Here is a 7,543-nt window from a genome sequence, read left to right as displayed (position 1 = left end):
TGATTTGGTGGGAGTTTTTTGGGGGCAGTGGGGAGAACAGAAGGGCAGAAGAAACACTAATGAGAAAAGCCAAATACATTACCCATTCTTCATAACCCATCATCTGCTATGAGAGCCATGTCTTGGAGCCATAGGAATCCCAGAACAACAGAACTCTTATGCTTCTCAGTGTTCTCCAGTACAGGGATGGCTAACCTCTTTCCATCAGACTCCCAGGGGCCTGCACAAAACTGCCATGAATTCCACCAAGGGAATCCAAGAAGGCTGACCTTTTTGTTCGTTTAAGCTTATAATTCTTTGTAGAGTCAATTTGGATGTTGAGACGAAATGCCCACATCACTATCAGAACCATCACTGAGCCTGCCATGTCTCTTTTGTCATTCCTGGAACACAACTGCCCTTGTTGCCTAAAGCTAGAGTTCTTAACATCAGGAAAGAACAGCACATGGATAGGCTTCAGGAGATGTGTGGATACCCTGAAATAGAATGTAATGCTAAGTGAACATCAGAATTGTCTGCAGAAGATTTTACCCACATCAAAATGTGGGTTTCACCATTGAAGAAACTGGCTCAGTAGATCTTGGGTGGGATTTGGGAATCTGTATTTTTTTTTTTAAAGAACCTCCCTGATAATTTTGATAATATATCTTTAACTGGGGAGAATGTCCATGACTTTTATCAGAGCCTTAAAAAAATCTGTGACCCTAAGAAATTTAAGAACCCCTTGCATGAAGCTTGGCATGCTAGGTGCTTTTTAATCTGACCTCATCTTTCCTTTTCAACACTGTTTTCCTATTGGGGGATGGAGGGACCTAACAAATAGCACCATTTTTTCTTGGCTGAGTTCTAAGACAATTAAGAAATGAAACAAATGAGTAAGGTAGAAAGGAGATGAACATATTACCTTTGTTTTCTGAGTGGCTAATTGCAATGGACTACACAGTTTCAACAAATTCATATGTTGAAATCCTAACTCCCAATGTGATAATATTAGGAGGTCAGGCCTTTGGGAGGTAGTCAGGTCATAGTGTGGACACTTTACAAATGGGATTAATGCCCTTATGAAAGGGACCCTAGAGAGCTCTTTCACCCTCTTTCTGCCATGTGAGGACACAAGAAGTCAGCAGGATGCAACCTGGTAGAGAGCCCTCGGTAGCACCAACTGCGCTGAAACCCTCATCTCAGATTTCCAGCCTGCAGAACTGTGAGAAATAAAGATCTGTTGTTTACAAGCCATTCAGTCTATGTAACTTTGTTATAGCAGCCTGAACTAAGACATTAATATTGAAGAATGTAGCATGTAACTTCAGGGTAGTGAAGTAAAATACTGAAACCTCAAGTTTCTACCCACCCAGCCTCAGGTAGTGTTGGATGCAGGAGCAGAACCTGCTCCTGAAAGCTATGACATGGAGGACGGGGGCAGCTCCTATGCTGCCCACAAGCAGCTGACTCCTAAAGAGGAGGAAGGGCAGGTGCTGGAAAGCACAGGCTCAGCTTCTTCCCTAAACTGCACTGGGGTAGAATGAATGAAGGGATAAAGAGAGGCCAGGACTGTTACGCTAACAGAACTCTGTCTACATGAAGGGAAGCACAGGAACAGTTATTATTCCTTGATTAACATTTCCCATTATTTCCTAATAGGTCATGTGTTTCCCTGCCTCTGCATCCTGTTTATACCATCTATCCTGTCTGAAATGCCCTTTCAGGCCTCGCATTGGCAGCACATACACTAAAATTGGAACAATACAGAGAAGATTAGCATGGCCCCTGTCCAAGGATGAAATGCCCTCTCAATCATGATCATTTATCTGAATTTCTTGTGTCCTTAAAAAACAGGTGGAGTTTGACTTTCTCATTGACTGCTGCTGTAGGTAAACTGGGTAGAATTTCCCTGTTTCAGGAGCAATCTGCTCAGAGTCCCCACAGCCATTCTCCAAAGCATGATTGACACCAGCATTACAATCTGCAGGAGAGTTTACCCACACCAAAACCCTGGCCTCGCTATTGGAGAATGTGATCAGACCTTGAGTGGGGTTTAAGAATCTGTATTTTTAAAAAGACTCCCAGGATAATCCTAATAATCTGCCTGGTCCAGAAACCACTGTCCAGTCATTATTTGCATGACCCTTTTGGCACTCACAGCCCTGGTTACAAGAGGGGAGAAATGCATCTCACAAAGTAAAGGGGTTACAAGAAGGTACGTAGGATAAAGAGCACAGAGGAGCTTAGTTAGGATGGGCATCATGGAAAAGAGGCTTAAATATGGGTAAAACAATGGTGCCAAATGTGGGGGAAGTCACGGGAACAACCTCCAGCAGTTTCTCTGTAGCCAAAAATGACCTCAGCTGTCAAGAGGACATAAGAGAATTATATGCCCATTATCTGTAAGGGAGTATAATAACAATACCTTTGAAGAGTTGTTGGTGAATGAAGGAAACAAAGTATATAAGGCACCTAGCACAGTTTCCAAAATATAGAAGATACAGTAGTCCCTCTTTATGTATGGTTTCACGTTCTGTGGTTTTAGTTACCTGTGGTCAACTGCAGGCTAAAGATATTAAATGGAAAATTCCAGAAACAAACTATTTATAAGTTTAAAACTGCCTGATATTCTGAGTGCTATGATGAAATATTGCTCCATCTCGCCTGGGACATGGGTGATCCCTTTTCCAGTATATATATGTTCTGTGTGCTACCTGCCCATTATGATACAGGAATAAACAGTGTATACAGGGTTCAGTACAATCTGCCCCTAGATTCCACTGGGGGTCTTTGAGCTTATCCTTTGCCGATAATGGGGGATTACTGTACAGTGAATACAACTTAGAATGTCATTGTAATCCAGATTCAATTTTGTGCCTACAATACTTGCCTGTGGAAAGGGAATAGGGCAAGTAATAACAAAATCACATATGGATAGAAGGAACACTGATATTCTCATTTTGTTCATGTATTGATTTTTGCTGAATTCCATTAGTTCTTCGTGTTTTCTTTTAGCTTTTTGAGTATATTTAATATAGTTGTTTTAAAGTCTTTAAGTCAAATGTCTGTGCTTTTTCAGAGATGATTTCCACCAATTTTTTTTNTTTTTTTGAGATGGAGTCTTGCTCCGTCTCCAGGCTGGAGTGTAGTGGCGCAATCTCGGCTCACTGCAATCTCTGCCTCCTGGGTTGAAGCGATTCTTCCGCCTCAGTGTCCCGAGTAGCTGGGACCACACACGCGTGCCACCACACCTGGCTAATTTTTTTGTCTTTTTAGTAGAGATGGAGTTTCACCGTTGTTAGCCAGGACGGTCTCCATCTCTTGACCTTGTGATTTGCCCAACTCGTCCTCCCAAAGTGCTGGGATTACAGGTGTGAGCCACCGCACCTGGCCTGCCAATTTTTCTTCCTTTGAACAACCTATGCTTTCCTGTTTCTTTGTACGCCTTGTGCTTTGTGTTGGAAATTGGTTATTTGGAAAAACAGCTCTATAGGTGTATGGTCTGTAGTCTCTTGCAGCTTTCATGAGCAGCCCTGCCACTTTTCACTTAAGTTCCAAGTTGGGTGAGACAGAGAATCATCTTTCATGGAGCTCCCAGACATGTTAGAACATTGCAATTCTGGTCTTCTCTGCTTTTCTGATTCAAAGGCGGGAATGTAGAACTGGACTGCCCCTCCTCCAGACCCACTGTATCATGCTGCACAGGGTGTAGGAGGAGGGCAAGTGAATTACCATGAATTTGCCTCCTTTTTTATATGTAGCTTGATTAAATGTTTGATTAGTTGCTGCAAACTTTTGACTGTTTTCAGAGCTCCTGTGGGTTATTTCAGCCAGTTTCTGTTTGTTTTCTGATGTTTCCCTGGGGAAATGAGGGATTGACTATCCTAGTTCACATTTTTGCATCAGTCCTTCTTGCTCATCCCTTTTAGTTATCTATCTTTCAAGATGCCACTATTATTTTTCTAAAAAAATTAGAATTACAGACATAATATTTTAAAGAATACCATTATGGAATTGTTGGAATATGAATGGACTTCAAAAACCTTTCTGCCCAAATTCTTTCTTTTTTTTTTTTTTGTGAGGAAGTGAAGGCTTTTTTCTGGAAAGGGAAAGAAACTTTTCTGAAGTCACACAATCATAAGTGGCAGAAAGAAGCCTCAAACCCAGATTTTCTAACTGAATGTCCAGTGGGATCAACTTAAGAAATATGTGTGACCCTGAAGAGTGTCCAGCAGGCAGGATTTAGCGATGCTAGCACTGCTGTCCTCCTGGGTGTCTGTGCCCTTCCCCACCCCGCACACCCTTTTCCTCCTCTGGGACAGTAGTGATCATTTCCAGTTCTTCATGTTAATTAAAGCAGTGCTGATGTGGCTGCTCAAACAGGAAGTGTTTTTCTCTTCTCTTCTTACAGGTATTGCCTTTGGAAGTTCACCAACAATTGCCTGAGAGTGCTGTTGACATCAGGGAAGACAGCGTGGAGAGTGATCCTGCACCATTATCTCGGGACATGCAGAGTTTTATTAGGTGACTGCTGTAGCTATCAGGCTCAAAGACTTTAGAGCTTCAAAGAACTTGAGACAGAGATTAGACAGGTCCTTTTAGAAAGCTGTTCAGGTGACCTCAAAAGTTGATTTAAGGACATTTTCACTGGCAACTATTTTCCTCCAAAATTATATGTTCTATATCTTGCTTTTGCACTCATTCTGTCATCAATAATAGTATTAGCAACAGTGGTGGCAGTGGTAGTAATAGTAGTAATGCTTCTTGGCTGTGAAGTACATGTTTTGAGGATCAGTAGTCCTAGGAATCTTACAAAACTAAGGACCTGTTCTTCCAAAAAGTATAGATATGAATAAACATACAATTATGAGATTGTAAGAATTTACAAGCCTCCTACAAGCTAGAGCTCAGATTAAGATCCCCTGTGGACAGATGGTACCATTAGCTTATTTGTCATGCTGTTCTGGATAAGCCAGTTTTCCTGGTTTCTGTTTTCTTGCATCTTAAAATGGGAATAGACAGTGCATTCATAATTGGAAAGAACAAGGTTAACAGCAGAGGACTAGGTCTGGGGTAGCATCAGCCTGGGGTGAACAGGTGTGAGGCACAGAAAAAAAGGAGAAACAGAATCTGAATATGAGGGGATCCTGCAAGAAGGCAGGTGACAGGCAGCAGGCTGGCATGGGAGAGGCCCATCCTCAGGAATCAGCAGGGGGTGGGGAGATTAGTAGATTCCAGTAGGCAGCGTATTTGAGAAGTAGACAATTTTTTAGATTTGAATACCTGGTAGTTAGTCAATGAGTAGGAGGAAGTGAGTCCCCAGGCCAGGAATCAGGGACAGACCCGCCATCCCTGGGGAGGTAAGCCAGGGCAGTAGTGCAAGAGGAAGTGAAATGCGGGCAAGGTCTGGGAGAAATAGGCACCAAGAACCATCTAGCCACGAGAAATGGGGCTCATACTGGGGCTGAGACATGGGACAAAGCAGCCCACCCATAGGAACCAGATAGATGAAAGACAGGCACCAGTGGCTTACAAAAGAAGGATACAATTAGTCAGTATAGATATTAAAATGTCAGACCTCAATATTAATCAAATAACTGCAGATTAAAATGATACCATATTTTGCTTATCAAACTAGTAGTAATTTTTTTTTAAGCTAAAAGCCGTTCATGTTAGGGAGTAAGAAAATGGGTACACACTCAAGGCTGGGCACTTTGATGGGTGCAGTCTCTCCTAATTTGAAAAAAAAGTCAAAAGCTTGAAAGATATGCACAGATTTTCTCCCAATTTTTTTACTCTGAGAAATTTATACAAACAAATGTTTAAGAATGTGCACATACATTTAGCTACAAAAATGCTAATTGCAGAGAAATCAGATGTCCAACAATAAGCAACTGGCTAATGAATTATACAATATCCATATACTGGCAGATCATGAATAAGTGTGGCTGATGGTCTATAATTACATTTATTGGCATGGAAAGATATTCATGATATATTGCTAAAGAAAAGAATCTGGTTACAAATAGGAACATTTAGTATGTTCCTGACACATAGTATACTCTTAATAAAAATGTGATTTATTGCTACAGTACAATACTAATATGCCAAAATGTCAATAATTATTACCTCTGGTAAGTGGATAATGGATTTTTTTTCCTTCTCTCTTCTTTTGCCTATTTTCTTACTTTTCCACTAATGAGCAGGCATTAGTCATATAACACAGAAAAAGTAAAAGTTACTTGAAAAAAAGTACAGATTATTAACTGGATGCCTCCTTTATCAGCGGTCTAGGGAATATTAACTAGCATGCCCTGATCTGAAAGTCAGGCTTAGATGACCTCCCCAAAGCCTAGGCTGCATGAAGCAGGCATGGCAGGTCTGTGCTACTCCCATCCTGTTCCCCTCTTAAGGCTCCACCACTCAGCTAAAAGCAAAGTCGATATCAGGCCAGTGGCCAGATCCCAAACGCCAGGCCTCACTGAGAGAAGCCTTTTCTCAAGTACCTTCTAATTGCTAATTACATACATATCAAATACTGAAAGGTACACAAGGACACAGTAGGTCTGTCTTGTTTGCTATATTATCTTCAGTACCTATAGCACAGTGCTTAGCACATAACAGAAGCTTGATAAATAGTTGAGTAACTGATATAGTATAAATATTACAAAAGAAGGTGAAGAAAGAGGAAAAGAAATAAAATTAGATTCCATGAGTAAGTACCCTACATGTGCCAGGGACTATTTTAGGAATTTCTAAGTAACTCTTGTGGTCAAAGATGTAAGCTCTGATACTCAGGATGCCTTGGGCTGAAATCTTGGTTCTATTTACTAGGTCTGCGACTCTGAGAAAACTACTTAACTCTCTAATCCTACGTTTTTTCAGGAGTAGAATGAAAACATCATGCCCAGACTCCAAGATACATGGCCTCCCATAAGCCATGCCTCCTGATATTACTGCCCTGGTGCAGCTCCCTCCCACTTTCCAACTCTGCTGGCCTGTGACCTGATTGAATAAATAGGAGGAAACTGAAAGTGATCTTCTGGGAATTCAGAACCTAGACTTTAAAAGGCTTGGTAGACACTGCTTTTGTGCTTTTGGGGGCCCTTAGCTGCCTTGTAAGAAGTTTATCCTGGAGACACCATATGAAAAGGCCACAAGGAGACGTGAAGTCCTGAGACCATGTGGAGAGAGGGACCCAGACATTCCAGCATTTCCACTGAGCCCACATGACTTCAGTTCTAATTGCCTCTAACTGTACCATGTTAAGAAATCCCAAGCAAGGCCAGCAGAAGAACCCCAGCAAGGCCAGCAGAAGAACCTCAGCTGAGCCCCATCAACTCACAGAACTATACGAGATCAAAAAATTGTTATTTTAAGTCATCAAATTTTGGAATGGATTATAACACAAGAACAATAGCTTTTACTTTGTAGATAAAATAGAATCATGCACATAAAGCACCTGCATCCATTAATTATTTCACCTTTGCAAACAATTCTGCAAGGTAGGAATTGACTTTCCCATTTTCATAATGAAGAGCCTGAAAAAGAGGGAGAGGGA

At 41.4% G+C, this 7,543-nt stretch overlaps 1 non-coding gene across 1 annotated transcript; it reads left to right on the top strand.

The window, feature by feature from the left end:
• The first annotated feature begins 1,705 nt into the window (after positions 1-1,705).
• On the top strand, positions 1,706-1,808 carry LOC119472083. The gene has a single exon (XR_005201195.1). It is a non-coding gene; the product is annotated as a U6 spliceosomal RNA (small nuclear RNA).
• Positions 1,809-7,543: the final 5,735 nt, after the last annotated feature.

The sequence above is a fragment of the Cebus imitator genome, unplaced genomic scaffold (genome assembly GCF_001604975.1).
Source record: "Cebus imitator isolate Cc_AM_T3 unplaced genomic scaffold, Cebus_imitator-1.0 Scaffold84, whole genome shotgun sequence".
Classification (NCBI taxonomy): Eukaryota; Metazoa; Chordata; class Mammalia; order Primates; family Cebidae; genus Cebus; species Cebus imitator.
The sequence above is the reverse complement of the archived record's forward strand: the minus strand, read 5'-3'. Positions and strand labels throughout refer to the sequence as shown.